The sequence below is a fragment of the Macrobrachium nipponense genome, chromosome 36 (genome assembly GCF_015104395.2).
Source record: "Macrobrachium nipponense isolate FS-2020 chromosome 36, ASM1510439v2, whole genome shotgun sequence".
Taxonomy (NCBI): Eukaryota; Metazoa; Arthropoda; class Malacostraca; order Decapoda; family Palaemonidae; genus Macrobrachium; species Macrobrachium nipponense.
In genome coordinates, this window is record NC_087220.1 from 27,901,927 (window position 1) to 27,922,216 (window position 20,290).

Sequence of the window (20,290 nt, forward strand, 5' to 3'; positions counted from 1 at the left end):
CCGAGACTTTAAGTCCGTTCCTGAATGCTTAGAAAAGATTGCTAGGAACACTTGAATGCCAGAGAACCAGTTTTATGGAGAAGGTGATGTTTGTTGTGGTGTTGACTGTTCAGCAACAGCAAATGCTAATATTTCCACCTCATCCAGTAATTTCTCAGCCCAATATTCTCGAATCGCCTTGGTACTTTTTCTACCTTCTTTTTCCAGTTCTCTTCTTAGAAGACTTAGTTTTCCTGCCGTGAGATGTAGATAGATACCAGGGGTTTTAACACAATTGTGTACAGATGTTAAGAATTTAGATATGGGAATAGATTACTGCAGTGAAGTAGAATTATTTGTGACCCATCCTGAAGATGAAATCTCAAGTTTCGAATTAAAATAACTGACTTTGTAGCATCTTGCGACACAGCCGGCACCAGTGTGACGTTTGATAGATTGAAAGCCTTTTTATTTGTTAACTCTGTTTAGTCATGCCTAAAGTTTCAGGTGTTGCGTTTTCTTTGTAGTGAACAGAATGGATGCATAGAAAATGCTTTTGCTAGCGTAGACTACTGTATGGATCGGTTGCAATTGTGGCGATTAGTGTCGGATTTTAGTTAGTTTTACCATAAAATATGCCTTGATCTTGGTACCAATGAGTGTCGAATGATTGTTAAAAGTTTAGTGATGTGAGATACTCTAATTTAAATTGTCTTTTTATATATTATTGTACCATTTTGTGTGATTTCTCACCACTAGAATGTTCTAGTAGCTTGAACCGGAAGTACGGAAATTGTATTTAATTGAATTAAGTTGTACAAGTTGATTTAAAGAAATCTAACGTAACCGTTATTCATGAAAATTAATAGTGATTTTTCATTTACTTATTAAAGCTGTGTAAGGTATAATTACGAATGTAAAGTGCCATTGGCAGTAGCCGAGGGCGGCGGATTTTCTGTTGTTGGCCGGCCTCTGCCCAGACAAGTTCTATTGTATGTCAGTCCTCGCTGAGTGGACGTGCCCTAGTGTAAAATTTCTGTTAATTGGGCATCGCTGGAGTTCGAGTTTTTGATCGAACGTGCTTATCACACAGACTGTGAAGTGTAAATGAGTGTGTTTTGGAGGCCGACAGCTGTCTTTCGTATTTGTTAGTTTACCTTGGGACACGGTGCGAGTAACAATTTGTATTTTTTTGTGAATATTTTGGTTGGAATTTATTAAAATTTAAATAATCCATCAGTGAATCTTGTTTTGCTGTTCTGCTCGAGGCCACAATTCAGTACAGTATATTTGTGAAGAATGCTGGAGAAATTTTATGTACTTTAGCATGTAGGCTACCATAGAGCGAATTAATGAATACTCATTAATTCGCATGAAATTTTCACCGTTTTATCTTTTGTACTTCTGTTTTGATATTCGTTGCACATCTTGCCATTTTAAAAACTATATCACATATTAAGGGCTTTGTCATGCTGCATACTGTTTGTGTAATAAGACATTTTCTTGAAAGTTGCTTATACGTTCGTGTAAAATTACTGTCTGTTTGCAGTATGAATGTTGATGCGAAGCTGTTGTCAGGACAGTCACAAGAGGCCTTAATTGTGAAGAGCATTAAATGTAGGGACATGGCTTTCAGTCATGAATTCGCCCCACCACGGAAGTCGTAGGTTTCAAGTAGGTAGGTTCTAGCGGCCCAGAACCTCTCACAAGTCTATGCAGGATGCATATTTGTGAGCTGTGTTTAGACCCTGCTTATGAGAGAAATTAGGACCAATCAGCGATCAGAATTCGCTTGAGCAAATGCCGTCATTATCCTAGCATTCATTCTTATTGTGTGTACGATAATTATCCGCTAGTCACGTATATTTTCTATATTGATGAATTATAATCTAATATGTATACTATCCGTTTTTTCGCTCGGGTTATTCATTAATTACCTTTATCGTCTAAATACCTCTTAATTTCTAACAAAATTCTAGTTTAATTATTGATGAAAACCGAGGAAGTAGAAAATTTTTATATGTTCGTATGATTTAGACAATGCATTCATACTGTCTAGAGTCGCTTATTTAAGAACAGTCTATCATTCCTCTCTTAGCAATGGATGGCAAGGAAAAGCCATCGAATTTCCAGAAATTCAAGAATATAGACATTCAAACCAGTGACAGTAGCGCCATAATTGAATTAATGACATATATAACAACAAAAGAACAGGTCAGGTCAAGGAATGGCTGGAGGAGTACTTGAGGAGTATGCACATTTCGTTTTATGCCTTTTCCCTTTATCCTTATCAAGTTACAAGATGGGTCTACCCATAGATGTTAGAGAAGAGAGATTGTACAGACAAGTCCAATTGTTATGCGACGATTCTGAGAAATAACAGCGGCCTCGACTGCAGAGACCAGTAGCTGCTACAAAGCCACTTCTGGCGCCCAGTGCTGCTGGGACAACAGCTGTGTTCCATACAGAAACAGGATCACACGAGAACATATTATCATATTTCATAAAATAGTGACATTTTTCATTCAACTACATACCTACCTTTCGAGCTAATAAAATAAAATAATGAATGTTGTGATAAGCTCTTTATTAAAGCCTATTTGACAATAAATTCATGTAGCTTAATCAAATAGCATGTAGGGTTACTTTCATCATATAACCACGGTTAAGAGGGACCATTTTCCCTACTACTAGTACTACAATGTACCATGTACAGTCGCCTTAAAGTATTCATTTACCCCGTCCCATTATGTTTCACGAAAATGGTCTGGTAACACCGCAATCTAGCCTGTTTGTCTTGTTACGACAGACGTGAATGGTCGAGCTATTGATACCAATGTTCATTCTTTCTAATCACTACTGTAGACATTATGTTAATGATAAACGAATAATAGCTCTCATTACCAATGAAATGAGTCGTTAAGTCAATAGAAAAATAGTATAGTAACAGAGTAATAAAAATAGTAATGATAAAAATCATATTCATTCCTGATTAATCATAATCGTCAACCTTCGTTCCATTCAAGTGTGGCTGCTGCTTCAGGCCTTTGCTGGAATCCTACTTTTGTTCATGGTGGATCATTGTTAGGTGTCAATTTCAGAACATAATTAATTGAATAGAAATACGCTTTGGATTTACACATTCCATCTATTTATAAAGTAATGAGATTATAAACCGCAAATTTGAAGACCTATAAATATAATTTCATAAAGGAAATTATGATAGCCATTGACAGGCTATGAGACGACAGGTTTGTCAATTTCGTTGGTATTATTAAACAAAACTGAATTAGCCTTTCATAATACCTTGATAATGACAACAGGAACTCGACCAGATTAATGTTGCATAACCATGTGATTATATACTAATAAGTCTTCGTGGACGGCGACACATCGATATCGGTGAGAGTACTGTTTCAAATATCTCGTTCAATATTCAAAATTTCCCTCCACATGTGGCCTAACAAAACATCAAGAAATCATTAACCGTATTTTCATTTTTATGAAAGTAAACTCCATGATGATCATTCGCAGAATAGTAAGGTATGAGTTCATGGCGACAGTGGTAGTTCGAGAATTCATCGGTTGTCAAAAATACACTTGACAACGGAATTACCCTATAGGGAATGTAATTAAGTGCTTTGCAAGGTATTTAACTTTTAATACTGAATATTTGCATGGATAATATTAGCAATTTGACCTTGCAACTAGATGCATCTTAGATGGGTAGATATACATAGAGATAAAGAAATGGATTGTATTGCTTTCAGTATTCGTCACGTTTTGATTTTTTTCTTTACGTTTGACTTAAATGACTCAATTTTCCCCTTTCAGATATGTGAAGGTTGTCAGGCTGGGTCCAGACCAATGGTGACCACTCACTTGCCACACGGGTTAATCCCAATGACTATCAGATCAGGATATCAGAACGACAGGAGGGGATTAACAACTCTCAAAAGAGTTGGAAACCAGAACAGCAGCCATCACATAAATGACAGCTCAACAGGAAGTTCCAATAGACTGTTGAATCTAGGTATTGGCAGCCCATTGGTGACAAGGCTTCTGATTGGTCTGAAGAATTGTGGGCGGGTACATTGAGGGGGATGATTTCACACGTATGCGGAAACTAACATCGTATTTTCAGAAAATGAAAAAAAAAATGTGCAATACTGCATAACGCATACATGAACAGGGTATTGTAATGAACGGTCTGTACAAGTAATCAGAGAGGCCAGTTGAAGAAATAATGTGACCTCTGTAAAATCATAAAACTTAGTGTCTTTTATTTCCATGAAACCTAAGGTATCGTGCATTATTATTAAAGGAAATAATATTGCCATGAAATATTGTGTAACCTAACCTGGTAGAACATATTACCTAGTAGAACGTGTTACCTAACCGGGGGGGCCGGCCCCCGTACCCCCCCTTAATAAAGAAGGACAAACTTGAAGGAAGGCCACCATATAGGTTACCATACTAACCTAACCTAACCTAAGCTAGTAGAACATATTATCTGACCGGGGGGGCTCCACCTCCCTGTACCCCCTGTAAAGGGAGACAAACTTGCAGGTAGACTAAGATATAACCAACCTAACCTAACCTAGTAGAACGTGTTTACCTGACCAGGGGGGGTACCCCCCCCTTCAAGAAAGACAAACTTGAAGGAAGACCAACATATAGGTTAACATACTAACCTAACCAACCTAAACTAGTAGAACATATTATCTGACCGGGGGGTGGAGCCCCCCTTACCCGCCCCCCACCGTAAAGGAAGACAAACTTGAAGTTAGCCTAAGATATAACCAATGAAAATGTTCTAATAATTAGTAAAGAGCGTAAATAGACAGAGGTGGATAATGGAAAGAGAAGGGAGAAAAAGGTGTAAATTGAAATGTGTGTAAAAGGATATAATGGAATATATATAAGTAGATGCTCCAATAAGGTCAAATTTTAACGAAGAAATTTTTAGGGGTACGAAATGTATTCTTAATGATGAAACACAAAGAGTCAGACGTGAATACTGGAAAGGGAAGGGAGTGAGTTGTGTATAAATCATGTATGAAATATCCCAAGCAACTTGCAATTTCACGTAACCGACAGGAAGGTAGGTATGGAATCGTTCTAACACCCACTTCTAGTCCAACTACGTAGGTATTTTCAGGTGTCTGTCCTCAATTATAAATTAATATTTCAAGGTATATATGGCAAAATTATTAGGTGAGAACATGCCAAAACAAATATTATACAAATACTATGATAAAGGAAACAGGAATAAACACTAGAATTCATATAACATGATTAAAAAACAAATTAGGAAAATGAATTTATTTAATTCAATGTATGAATACCCCGCCAATTCTTCACTCGGTCCTATAGCAATGTAGGGGTCATACTGCAACGTGATTGGCTAAATATATGTACTCCTCCCGGACACCCCCTTTTTTTTTTCCTCACTAAGAAGTCTGCGTTTAGAACAAAGCTCCCTTACCACTAGCGCATGCGCAGTAGAATTGGCGCATGCGTAGTAGGATTCGGTGTTGTAATAGTAGTAGTAGTAGATGGGATTTGGATGTGAAACGGCTCCACTATCGATGCTTTTGTTATCTCTTATTTTCGATTGTATTTCGTGTTTTAAATGTCATAAATAATGGGAAATACCACAATAACATGGCAAAACCTCCCCCCAAGTGGTTTCTCCCCACCCAAAATCCTGGTTCCCACTGGGGGTCCCCTTACCATAGGATGGAGTGGAATGTCATAATTCTCCCCATGTTTTGTCCCCATCCAAAACCCCGGTTCCCGTAGGATAGAGTTCAAAGGTTAATTACAGTCTTCCGAATAAGTATTACTTAAATTCTTGTTCAGTAGGTAAAACTGCATAGAAAAACTGCAACTGCCATGGTCTGCGTCGCTGCGGATAGGTACCCTAGATCTACCATAGATGGAATGTGCAAATCCAAAGCATATTTCCATTCAAAAAATTATTTTCTGAAATTGACACCAAATAATGATATACCATGGACTAAAGGTTGGATTCCAGCAAACACCTGCAGCAGCCACACCTGAGTGATACGAAGGTTGATGATTATGGTTAATAAGGACTGAATATGAGTTTTACCATTGCTATTTTTATTACTCTGTTACTATACTATTTTTCTATTTATTTAAGAACTCATTTAACTGGTAATATTGTCTACAGTAGTGATTACAAAATATGAGCATTGGCATTCAATAGCTCGACCATTCACATCTGTCGTTATAAGACAAACAGGCTTCATTGCTGTGTATTGAATCTTCTTTGAATATCGATAACTACTCACTGGAGAGCATCATTGAGGTCTCCAGGAATATGGATAACTACTTACTAGAGAGCAGCATTGAAGTCTCCATAGATATGGATAAATACTTACTGGAGAGCAGCATTGAAGTCTCGTGAGATATGGATAACTACATACTTAAATATGTCGCGAATAATTCGACAACAGAGCAGAATTTCAGCCTCGATATTGAGGGAGATAGTCCTACCTGAAGGTAAAAACTCTAGCCCTTACACAAGGACAGCTCAAGGAAAACGCACTGAATTTCGCTGATTTATACAAAATATTATTCTTATTATATTTAGACATTTAGAAGATGACTGAACATAAATTGTTAACTTCTGCGTTACTTCACTGATTGCGAAATGTGGTCACGCGACCACAACAATTGAAAAAATCTCAAAAAGGACAAAAAATTTCACTACAATAATCTCAGGTACATGATTCTAATTCAGTGAGGTTTAATCGAAAACACTTTATAACTCACTAACACCAATGATGGCCAAGATATACAACGATTACGTACTGTACATAGTTATGGTCACTTAAGTCACTCAAGTCTCTCGCAAATCCCTTCCGATTTGAAACGGATAAGTTAAACTCTGGAACCCCCTCTGCTCATTTGATCTTGATTGGATGACTAGAAGCTATAGAGAGAGGGCAATTACTGCCTGCGGGGTCTTTTTATACCCACGCAGACTAGTCAATTACGTAGAATATTTATTTATAAAAAGGACATACCCTTTTCCTCATATATAGAAATTTTTTAACAACAACACACAGGAGAGTGTTCTACGGAGAGCCAGAGTGACTTGGAAATAGAAGCACAAAAGCTTACACACGAGAACCGTCCCGTTCTTACCTCCAAAGTAAATACGTGGAACCTTCCATGCCTACCAACAAGGGCTGGAAAACGTATGTGTAGAGGCGGGATTACGTCATGAGAAAATAGTGTGTGTGTGTGTGTATATAGAAAGATATAGATATATATAGATATATAATAACAAGATTTTCAGAAAAGTTATGGAAACATTTTCACCAAATGGTTAGTATGCGTGCATTTTCGAAAAAGGAAAGTATCTAAAAGATGACCTACAATTACAGCCTAACTATAGGACTCTTTAAAAGGGTATATTGGTTAAGATCTCGTATTTACAGAGTTTGAAAGTTTGAATTCTCCATGTCGTAACACAGTCCAGACGGACACTGTGTTGGTGTAAATAGAGTCGATGCCTGTCTGAGACATGTATTAAACAGAGATGAACTAATGAATCAGTCTGGTAAACACCAAATATAACTTCTCTGCAAGTTGCAACGTCTTGGTAGATACATATTATTTACAAAATGTCTTACTTCAGTATAATTTTGCAAAAAAAAAAAAAAAAAAAAAAAAAAAACAAAAAAAAAAAAAAAAAAAAAAAAAAAAAAAAAAAATTCCGTGTAAAAAAAAAAAAAAAAAAAAAAAAAAAAAAAAAACTACAAACCCGGATGAGACAAAAAAAAACCAGATATGGGTTTAAAAACCAAGGGGTGGCAGCCCTCAGCCTTGTTACATTTGTCCTTAATTCAATTATGTCGCTACTGTCACTGGTTTGAATGTGTATATTCTTGATTTTCTCAAAATTTGATGGCTTTTCCTTTCCATCCATTGCAAAGAGAGGAATGACAGTGCTCTTAAGTAAGCGGCTCTAGATCGTATGAATGAATTTTTTTATTTACACATGATTGACAATCATCTTCCAAGAAGGGCAGTTTAATTAATCATACGATTATATAAAAGTGTTCTACTTCTTCGGTTTTCATCATTAATAAAACTTGAGTTTGTTAGAAATTAAGAGCTATTTAGACGATAAAAGTAATTCATGAATAACCCGAACGAAAAAAACGGGTAGTATACATATTAGATTATAATTTATCAATAGAGAAAATATACGTGACTAGCGGATAATTATCGTACACACAGTAAGAATGAATGCTAGGAGAATGACATTGCCTCACGCAAATTCTGAACGCTGATTGGTCCTAATTTCTCCCATAAGCAGTCTTAACACAGATCACAAATATGCAACCATGATCCCGTAGGATCTTACAGACTAAATTATTAGTACTGTGACTTTTCACTAGATTATTCCTACTAGACTATGTGAATTGATCAGCGATAGCGTTGATCGTGTTGCTGTTTTATACTTAGCTAAGTTTGATCAGATGAACTAAACTCGGTATTCTTCTAACTGAACAAAAATGGGTATGGAAACTCTCGGTCATCCGTAATCTGGCGTCAGTGGGATGTTTCAAAGCCTTGCAAAGCGAAAATCTGCAACTTTGAAACCCGGCACCGCATTCTTGCACCTTGCCTCCAACTTGCTCATGTCATTAGTCCGAATATTAGAAAATTTGTTTAAAGCCATTCGTAGAAGCCATATTCGTTGAAGACCAGGACTTTTTCAAGAAATTGGGAGGGTCCTAAGTATGCTACAGTCGTTTGTTTGTTTGTATGGTGTTTTTACGTTGCTTGGAACCAGTGGTTATTCAGCAACGGGACCAACGGCTTTACATGACTTCCGAACCAAGTCGAGAGTGAACTTTTATCACCAGAAATACACATCTCACTCCTCAATGGAATGGCCGAGAATCGAACCCGCGACCACGGAGGCGCTCATGTGTTACAGTCGTACTTGTTGACCGTAACGAATATTGAAAGTTAGGAACTCGGTAAAGTGACGATTTTTTTTCATAGAATAAAACTATTTGCTTCAGAGTAGGATCATATTGCAAAAGATAACATTTCCTTTTCTCTAAAGCGTTTTGATTTTAAATGTTGGTTTACTATATAGCGTGTTGTTTTCTGTCTTATTTCTTTAAGTACTTGCTGTTGGTGGAGAAACCTGTTCGATGGTTGGATGGATGGATGGGATGGATTATGAAATTTAGGAACAAGCCCAAGCACTGGGACCTATTATGGTCATTCAGCGCCGTAATGGAATGAAATAAATAACCTGATAATTAATGAAATGTAATTGAACGTGATGATAATCTGATGTGAATGAAACTTAAAACCTTATTTCATTAAAAATAAATAAATAAATAAATAAATAAAATAAAAATATATAATTTTTTATATTAAAATACAATTAAAAGTATAACTGCATACACTTGTGTGTATTAGGTGAAAGATAAAATTGAATATTATTAAAATAAGTCAAATTTTATAGTAAATATCAATCTCTTTTAAGAACTTTACAAGATTATTGACATCAACATCATCTCCTAAAATATAAGAAAGTTGTTTCCCTGAAAGACCGAATTTCCTGCGGGCAGCACCATACACTGGGCAACAAACCAGAATATGCTCAACTGTCAACAGGCAGCTACAGCGAGCACAGACTGGAGCCTCACTTCCTTCAAGTATAAAGCTGTGTGTCAATCGGGAATGGCCAATACGAAGTCTCGTTAAAACAATCTCGGTCCTCCTGTCTCAATGAAACGTAGACTGCCAAAATTCAAATTAGGTCTGATTGCTTTCAGCTTCTTGTTTCTGGCAAGGAGGTTTGAGGACCATCGCTCCTGCCATTTGTGGCGGATATAGCTTCGAATAGGAGACTTCATATCAATGTATGGAACTTCATGGATATCCAGTGATCTTTTATTACATACTCTTTTTGCTGCTCTATCAGCTTTTTCATTACCTTTGATCCCTACATGGGCAGGAACCCAGCAGAACGAAACAGCTTTGTGTTTGCAAGAAATTCGAAACAGCCACTCTTGAGCTTGGAGAATCAAAGGATGTGATGTATTACAAATATTAAGACTCCAAAACACTTTTAGAATCCGAATATATAACAAATTTCTTCTTCTCGGTACGATGAACAATAGCTAATGCTCTATTAATGGCAGAAAGTTCTGCTGTATATACTGTAGCCGAATTTGGTAGTTTTGCAGCCTCACAAGTGTCTTCTGTAATTACGGCTAGCCCAACTCCCTCTCTTGACTTGGAACCGTCTGTATAAATCTTATACGCACCATCATGAGTTACATCATGTTCTAAGAATAAACTCTTTGCCATTTTATCAGAAAGGTTCTTCTTGACCATAGTTTTGTTACAAACTTTTGCTTTAGGGATAAGCCATGGGGGAATCTGGAGGCCTCTAACTGAGAAACATGAAGTTTTCATAATAAAACTAATATTGTAATACTTACCTGAACACCTGAATTAGCCCTGGTCACTGACCAGCCCGAACTATATCCCCACATATTTACCCACTAAGTGGGTAATTTTAACTGTCAGTGTTACCAACGCTGCAGGTAAAATCTAGTCAAATGAGTTACCTGTGTTACCGTTGGCAACGCTGCCGCAAATACCTGCCACCAGCGGCCTGTCTCCTCATTCCTCAATTGAATCATTCACTATCAAATTGAAGTGGGGAGGAGGGTGGGAATCATTCAGGTGTTCAGGTAAGTATTACAATATTAGTTTTATTATGAAACTTCATATTGCAATACACTCCCTGAACACCTGAATTAGCCCGATTAACAACATTTAGTCGGAGGCGGGGTCAATCTCATTCAGCTTATCACATGGGAGGTACTTCTGACTTAGACAATACCTTACACTCAACACTGATGTTAAAGTACTTTCTTTGCAAACATCCTCACCTCCGAGTTTAGATAACTAGGTAAGGATACATACTTTTATACATGCTAGGTTGCTTATGAGTTACCTGCGTATGTTCCGTGTACAGGTCGGTACACGGAACATACGCAGGTAACTCATAAGCAACCTAGCATGTATAAAAGTATGTATCCTTACCTAGTTATCTAAACTCGGAGGTGAGGATGTTTGCAAAGAAAGTACTTCAACATCAGTGTTGAGTGTAAGGTATTGTCTAAGTCAGAAGTACCTCCCATGTGATAAGCTATACTTCTTATTCATGGAGGTAAAAAACAAATCTCCTCACCTGGTCGTCTAGCTCAGTAGGTGAGGATGTTTGCAAAGAAAGTACTTCAAAGTCAGTGTTGAGTCTAAGGTACTATCTGAGTCAGAAGTACCTCCCATGTGATAAGCTATACTTCTTAATCATGGAGGCAAAAAAAAAAAAAAAAATCTCCTCACCTGGTTGTCCAGCTCAGTAATTGAGGATGCTTGCATAGGAAGTACCATACCGTCGGTGTCGAGTCCTAGGTACCGCCTGAGTCTGAAGAACCTCCCATGTGGTATTCTATACCTCTCATGTATGGAGGGGAAATGGTGAACCTCCCATGTGGCTTTGTAGCCTCTCATGTATGGAGGAGAAGTTGAGTGTGCAGGACCTTCAGTTCTCTACTGCTCACTGATGTAGATGACTTGTGCTGAAGAAGTAGTAGTTATTCCAACATGACCATCGGGATCTGCCTAATCTCAAGGGCCTAAGGGACAAAACACTAAGCTTGACCCACAGAAACACTAGAGTTCATTAGACTATCACTGCCTCCCTAAACTTCTAACACCCTGTAGTTCATTTAGACTATCACTGCTTAACTAAACTTCTAACACCCTAACTTTACCAAGCCAACTATAAAACTGAGTTACCACAACGACAGGACCCCGAGAGTAAACTCTCTGAAGAAACTGAAATTCCTTAAGGTAGGGTGTTGTGAAAAACCACAACGACTCTCAAAAAAAAACCACCTACACAATCGCTGACAGCGAAACATTCTTCCTCTGGAAGCCAAAGGGTAGCTCTCCGCATACTTGCGCCCTTGGATTGACTAAGAACCCATTCTTATGAGTGTCCGGATAGCGCTGAGGCAATGATTTAACAATAGTCCCTCCTCTCCTTACCAAGAACATAGCATAACCCTCAGAAATGTTAGTCTGGTATGCAAACCCCCTCGAAACCAAAGTGAAGAGGTTATCAAACAGTCCAGGCTCAGAGAAACACCCATCAACTCTCACAACATCCACACAGAGTGGCTGTGAAAGGTGTCCTCCAAATAGGAGCCTCATGATCCGTAACCCTTACCACACGAATCAATGAAGGAACCCAATAAAGAAAAACTCAACTGACTCGTAAACCGGAAGTCGGACTCCGAAAAGAGAGTTACCCTCTACCTCATACAGAAAAGGATGCTAGCTTAAGTCATTCCCAAAAAACTGCCCGACTCGCCAAAACCAGACTACCCTACTTGATGTTTGAGAGACTGCTGGTCTGGTTGAATACAACATATCAAACATAACTTGAATTAACCGAGATCCCTCCGGAGTCTGGAATGCGGAAAGATAGAATGGACAAAGTCCACAATCCGTTATACTCGCTTCCTTCGCCGGAGAAACAAAAAACAAACCACAACTAGCAAACGAGTCTCTCTTCAAAGGTATCTATCCTCTGTCAGACCTGTCCGGCAACACCGGAACAGGAAAAAAAAGGAGAAAAGCCGAACCCCGACAAGAGCAGCACCCCAAGAACCACCCGGAACTTACTACACCTGGCTGCTCGATACCAAACGACATAAGATCCCATCATATCTGAGCCTACCGATCCGATTGCGCAACGATATACCAACAAGATGATAAAAACTCCTGCTCAAGTCGTACTCGACTGCGCAACCCGCACTCCCTCCAGACATCATGATGTAACCCCTGCTGTCCGATCGCTGTCCACCCACTCACAAGAGCGAACTGTCTATCACCAGTTCCGCAAAACCTGTAAGAGTTAGTCACTCGACTGCGGATACCCTCACTACCCAGTGAGGATAAAGTTACGCCTGAGCCGAATATACCTTGGCGATGAACGACCACACATGCGAGTCACTCCCATACTGTTGCGCCAAACATGTACCAACCAAGACGATGACCTAACCTTGAACCAGTCTCAATTTACTGCGAAACTCCGCACTCACCATTGACTATGACACGAGACCAGGGCGACTACAATAGGCGAGCAACACCCATAAAGAGCGAAGAAGTCGCAAAACGCGATCCAACTAACCCCCTTTACCAATACGTACTAAACCTAGACTGGAGTCCGGAGCAAGTGAGGGAAAGAAGTACTCCTAGACACGAAATCAAGGTCGAACCCACCTTGAAAACTCCATAAGGACGGAACAGAAAAGCAGCAGGAAAAATTGAGAAATTAAGGAGAGAGAAAAGTCACTACGAGTAACCCACAGGAACACCTAGCGCCGACATTGTGCAGGTGGAGAACCAACTGTGCGGTACAGTGCTTTAATAACGGGTTACGAACTGCGGAACCAATGGGAGCCGCAGAAGCAATTACCAGCTACCCTAAGAAAGGGGGCCGAGGGCACAAAAGGTGCTAATTACGATGCAGACAACTGCGAACGTCTCACACTCCTAAGGTATATAAATGGGAACGAAGAAGGAAGATTACTAACTACCCTAAGAAAGGAGTGGGTGGTGACAACCGGTATCGATACAGTCAACGATGGCGCAGGTGAATCTCCAACTGCCGTAGCCTCCTCAAGAACTACGGAGGACACATTACTTCTCAAAACAAGTAAGGATGAAAATACGGAGTTGCGGAACCGCCTTGAAGCATCAACATCAGCAGCCTGAGACTACAGGACCCGTGGAAGGTGCTACGAAGGCAGCCCCTCCAAATTATTTCCTTTAACCCGGAGAGAGAGAGAGAGAGAGAGAGAGAGAGATAGAGAGAGGGAGAGGAGAGAGAGAAGAGAGAGATTGAAATCATCTCCAAATTTCAGGATGAAACAATGAAACTGGCTCTACTGTGATATTGGTAAATAAAACAGGATGAGCGAGAAGACTCCGAAGCGACATCCGAAGAATGAGCAGCTGAAGAAGGTTGTGTAAAGACATAAGTTTTAACAGAAAAACTGGGCGAGAGAAAACTAGACCGACTCTGTTCCCCATGATAATCTGAGAAACATTAGAAAATCAGGAAATTATTCAAGACGTGGTCGTGAATACAGTCCGTATTGAAGCTACCGTAATTGACTTGCGTTAATTCGATTTTACGATGGGTTAGTATTTAAAATCGGAACTACATTGCAAATAAGTCTTCCTATATCTCTCGCGCAGCTGGCGTAGGCAGCATCGTGCATCAGACAGCGAGATTGTAGGGTTTAAAATAGAATTTAGGCCAAAGGCCAAATATTGGGAACTATGAGGTCATTCAGCGCTGAAGGGAAATTGACGGAAAAAAAGTTTGAAAAGGTGTAACAGGAAGAAAAACCTCTGTTGCACAATGAGTCAATTGTTAGGAGAGGGTGGAAAAACAGCATGAATAGAGAAAAAAAATGAAATCAGGATAGTGAGAGAGAGAGAGAGAGAGAGAATTACAACCGTCTAACATCTCCACCTCCATAATTTGCACCCTCTTCCAAGTTAGAAGGTATTAATGATAATATACTCGTATAACTGCGTACAGCTATGAACAACCGAACGAGAACTTGTTGCTAATACGATCGAATTATAGCAACATCACTTTATTGTATTGATCGGCGTGCGAAAGTAATCGAATCCGATAACAACGTCTGTTTATTGTATTCATCCGCGTGCGACGGTAATTACTGTATTCATGTTATAAATGTAGCTGAAGCTGATAAGGCAAATTACGTGTATCAGCAACCTAGATAGAGGTCCCAAGCTTTTGTACGAATTCAACCGCAGCCGTGGTATAAGAAAGTAATAGCATGAAAGAGGTCGTTTACTGTTGTTTCACACCGATAAAGATTAATCAAGTGAAAGGTTCGTATACCTATGAAGGAGAGTGAAAAAAAAAAAAAAAAAAAAAAAAAAAAAACGAACGGAATCGCTAAATTTACGCATCTAAGCTGAGGGAAAAACTAGCTTCCAATGAGACGTATTAGTCAAATTTTGGCCTTAAATTACATCGTAAGACGAACAGCATGACTTTGTTTCAGAAGTTAAGTATCCAGATACTCATTATGGTAACTAGGAACAAAACATTAGCCGAGACCAAGTGATATGGTTGAATCTGGAGCCAAGGAAATAGACTAGCCGGCATCATTGTCTGTCTAAGCCACGCCTCCTTACAACAGTGCTGTTTTGACAAGCTCGTGTAATTGTAATTTAATTAAGTAATAAATTACCTATTTCAATTAATTGAAAATTAATAAATTACATATTTAAAGGTAATTAAATTAACTTTATTAGGCCAAAATTAATTTCAGTTGTCACTATAATTTGATAATACAACTGGTAATTCTTTTGTAACTGTAATTGACATAAGCACAATGTAATTACTGACGGCCATTAGTCTGTTAAACGTATGAAGACGTCATACAACGAATTCCTTATAGTATCTGACATCTAATTATATGCCACAAGATACCAGTATTGACTATGTTAAATGTCCAACATAGTTGAAAACACGTTTCCTTCAAGAAAATACGTCTTCTTCAAGACGACAAACCTGGCCTAAGTAAGGAAGAGTTGTTATGTTAGTTACGCTAGCCAATCAGGACAAGAATGATTCGAGAGCGTGAATGACTGCCGAGTTAGTATTTCTACTACGCTAATATGATGCTACATACAATACAATTAATGCTTTAGTCGGACAGAATCTGATCTTCATTCCGTTCGATTACATTCATATTGAATTATACTAAGATCGGATTCTCGTTCGTTTCAATTACACCTGTACTGAATTATCCGTAGTCAGAATGCCTGAGCCTAAAGCGTTAGCCACTATAAAAATCACTCTACCGTTATGTAGTACAGCGAATACTTTTGGCTAGGCTAGGCTACTGTACATTCATACGATATATCATCGTGAACACTAGGCTAGCCGTAGTTAATTTATTCGATTTCTCTACATAACGAATTATCGTACGTCGATATGCGTTGAACAGAGAATTGGTTGATATTAAAAGTTACGCTATCGTATAAGTAGAGGAAAGTAACCTTAAAGACGAAGGATAAGTATTCAACCCTTCAGAACCGAAACCAGATCTGAACGGCCAACCATGGCCTAAAAGATTCTGACGCAAGGAACTCGAAGCAAGAAACACCCAAGAGGCTCTAAGGACACTGTCCCTCTATAAACTACTACTTATAATAGAAAACCGACCGGAAGAAGCCTGCACTTCTCTTCCTAAACACTATTTAGCCTATTATCCCTACTCGTCTGTATCTGCCTAAATTTTCATCATCCTGAGAACTTACAAATCGAGGGGAGGGGAAATCTGCTGCCAACACTGCCTGCTCCGCGCCGGGGGGCCGGCAGAACCTACCCACTCGGAGGCTTGCGGTTCTCCATTACCCCCAGCACCCGTTAGGGCTGGTTCTGGAACAGGCAGGGGGGCTGAAAAGAACGATTAGAATTCACTATACTCTAGTACCACTATCTCTATTTTGGTTAAATTATTCGTCAGGCTAGAAATATGTTTAACATACTAGATGATAACCTGTCCACTAATTCTGGAATAACTAACTAATGTTTCGTTGTCTCCTGACCAAGACAAACATCTCTGACTAGTATTGCACTAAACCTTCCTACACGAAATAACGAAAAAGAACGTCGATCATGAATGCGGGTACTCATCCTACGCTTGAAGGGCGTGCAGAGCCGATGAGCACCAACAGTAGAAGGCTCGATCGTCGAACTGTAGATGAAGTAGAAGCAGATGCGTTTGCAGTCGGCGACAACGTTATTTTAGAGCCGATGAGCACCAACATATCCAGCAGTAGAAGGCTCGATCGTCGAGGCGTTTGTAGAAGGCGATGACGTTTATTTCCTAACTTATCCATAGCGAGTACAAAGTAGCTATCCAAAGTGAAACGGGAAAATTCGTAGTTTGTAACCAAGATGCGAAAACTCTTTGAGTGGGGTCGGGCTAAAGACCAAAAGTTCGCCTGATGTGGGACTGATCCGCACAGCAAGGCGAACAAAAAACAATTGAGGAATGAGGAGACAGGCCGCTGGTGGCAGGTATTTGCGGCAGCGTTGCCAACGGTAACACAGGTAACTCATTTGACTAGATTTTACCTGCAGCGTTGGTAACACTGACAATTAAAATTACCCACTTAGTGGGTAAATATGTGGGGATATAGTTCGGGGCTGGTCAGTGGACCAGGGCTAATTCAGGTGTTCAGGGAGTGTATTGCAATATTCTGATTTTTTAGAGTATCATTATCCACTTCTTGATGTAGCCTTATCTGGAAGGGGACAGATGACCTTGGTTTAAATTTCCTGTTGTCAAGTTGGCGAATGACCTTATTGGAAGGATTTTCGGAACTGCTTTTTACGCGCATTATGTAGCGCAGACCCAGTTCCTCCGTCGTAAGTCGAGTGGCAGTTGATGGGTATCTACATACACTCTCTCAACGGAGATGTTCGGAATGCACCAGAGCAAATTCGTAATCCCATGTTATGGACAATATTGAGGTCGTTATGTTTGCTTTTGCACGCTGAAGAATAAATCTGACACCCATAATCTAGCTTTGATCTACAAATTGCATCATAAAGTCTTAATAAACATTTCTTGTCAGCTCCCCACTCATATCCAGAGACTACTTTCAAAAGATTAAAAGATGCTTTAATTTTACATTTAAGGTTATCAATATGTTTGGTCCAGGTGAGTTTTGAGTCAAAAGTCATTCCCAAAAATTTGACATCGGCAGCATATGGTAAAATAGATCCCTCGAGTTTTAAATTAGGTATAACCTCTTTACGCCTGCTCCTTGAAAAGCGGATAGCAACACTCTTAATGGCTGAAAATTTAAAACCATTTAGCCTGGCCCATTTGGAGACAGAATCAATAGCTTTCTGTAGATATCGGCATGCAGATATAGCATCGTACGCAGTGCAATAAATGGCCAAATCATCCACAAACAATGAAGCTCGAACTGGGCTTGGAACTTCATCCAAGATGCTATTTATGGCGACAGCAAAGAGGGTCACACTGAGAACACTTCCTTGTGGAACACCTTCCTCCTGTTTAAAGGGGGACGACAGAAAGTTCCCTACTCTCACTTTTATTAATCTCTCGGATAGGAAGGAATGAATGAACCGAATTAAGTTACCCAATACCCATTTTCTGTAGTTGTTTAAGAATTCCATTACGCCAAGTAGTGTCAAAAGCTTTCTCTAAATCAAAGAAGACCCCTATTGTCTGACACTGATTGACAAAACCCTGCTGAATTTGGTTGGAGAGTCTCATAAGTGGGTCGAGGGTAGATCTATTTTTACGAAACCCAAATTGGAAAGGAGAGAGAAGCTTATTTGATTCTAAGTGCCATACCAAGCGATAATTTATCATTTTTTCCATTAACATGCAAACACAGCTTGTTAGTGCTATAGGTCTATAACTTGAACTTTGTTGGGGATCTTTATTTGGTTTTTGAAATGGGGGGGGATTATGGCATAACACCAGTCTCCCAAATCTTATTAATGATCTTAAGAAGGTAGCGTTTGGCCTCTTCAGGTAGCTTCCTAAGCATTATACCTATATAAAATAGTATCTTCACCAGGAGAAGTGTCATCTGTTGAAGAGAGTGCTTCATGTAGTTCTTGAAGAGAGAATCTTGCATTGTATGCCTCCCGGTTATCACCAGATAGATTCAGATTGACCTGAGTGTTCCTGATTCTTTGGAATTCACTAGAATAGTTTTTTGGGCTAGAAATGTTGGAGAAATATTGACCCAATGATTCAGCTACATCTGAAGGGTTTGTAATGAGGTTATTTCCTACTCTCAAAGAGGAGTTTTGGGTGGCAACAAACTTCCCTACTAGTTTTCGTACCTTTTTCCATACAAATGTCGATGGTGTTTTAGAGTTAATTCCATTTATATAATAAATCCAAGAGTCTTTCTTGGCACGACGGAAGTATCGGCGTTGTTTTGCCATTGCTCGCTGATATATTCTTTTAGAAGTGGATGTGCCACTTGATTTGTATTTCTTGTAGCATCTTCTAGTAATTTTTCTTAAGGTGGCACACTTTTTGTCCCACCATGGAACTGCTGGTCTCTATGGCTTTCCAGTAGTTTTTGGAAGAGAGGCTTCTGCACTGGTTAATACAGTGTTTGTCCAATACTCATATGCTTCAATATGGTTGTTAAAGGATTCAAATGGTTTATCTAGATGGATATCCTTTTTATCTTTCCCATCAGCATCAGCTTCAATGGCTTCCATTTCTGTGGCATTTCATCGTAGGGACATTTCTGTAAACTTTAAAAGAATGGGATAGTGATCACTGCCATTTAAAAATTAATTTACTGACCAAATAAAATCTAAAGCTATTGCAGAGGAACATATACTCAGATCAATAGCAGAGTAAGAATTAAAATATATATTATGATAAGTCATAGTACCATCATTTAAAAGCACAATATCATTATTATTAATAATGTCTTCTATAATTTTACCTTCATTATCTGAAGTATGCCCTCCCCATAACGGATTATGGGCATTAAAATCACCAAGAATAAAACATGGCTGTGGCAGTTGATCAATTAATGTTTGGATATCAGCATTTGTGAAGTTTGATCTAGGAGGCAGGTAGATGGAACACACAGTAATCTGCTTGTCTAATGTGATCTTAAGAGCAACAGCCTGTAAATTTGTACTGAGGGCTACAGGCAAGCATTCCAGTGATTTGCTCACGATAATAGCTACTCCTCCCCATGTGCTTTATCACCCACTGGAGGGGTGGACGTGAAGATCTCATAATTAAGTCCAGGATTGAACTTCTCTGGACCTAATTGAGTTTCCTGCAGGCAAATTACTCCAGGATTAGTTTCTCTTAGGAGGACCTTTAGATTTTCAGCACGAGAACGCAATCCTTTACAGTTCCATTGTAGGATGTTGAATAAAGCCATTACAAATCCGATTTGGAAGCCTTTCTTTTTTCCTCTTTGGGTGGTCTGGAAATAGACGGTTTTTTATGACTAACCCTGTGATCTTTATTTCTCCTAGTTTGATTTTCTTAGGAGGAGGGTGAACATCTACCGTTGTAATCTGTGCAACCTCTTTAACTTGGTGGTTGTGTTCCATTGAAATACTTGCTTCACT

At 39.1% G+C, this 20,290-nt stretch overlaps 1 long non-coding RNA gene across 1 annotated transcript; it reads left to right on the top strand.

Moving 5' to 3' along the window:
- The first annotated feature begins 980 nt into the window (after positions 1 to 980).
- LOC135203288 (uncharacterized) lies at positions 981 to 4,254 on the top strand. Its single transcript, XR_010311899.1, has 2 exons — positions 981 to 1,657; positions 3,814 to 4,254. It is a non-coding gene; the product is annotated as an uncharacterized LOC135203288 (long non-coding RNA).
- Positions 4,255 to 20,290: the final 16,036 nt, after the last annotated feature.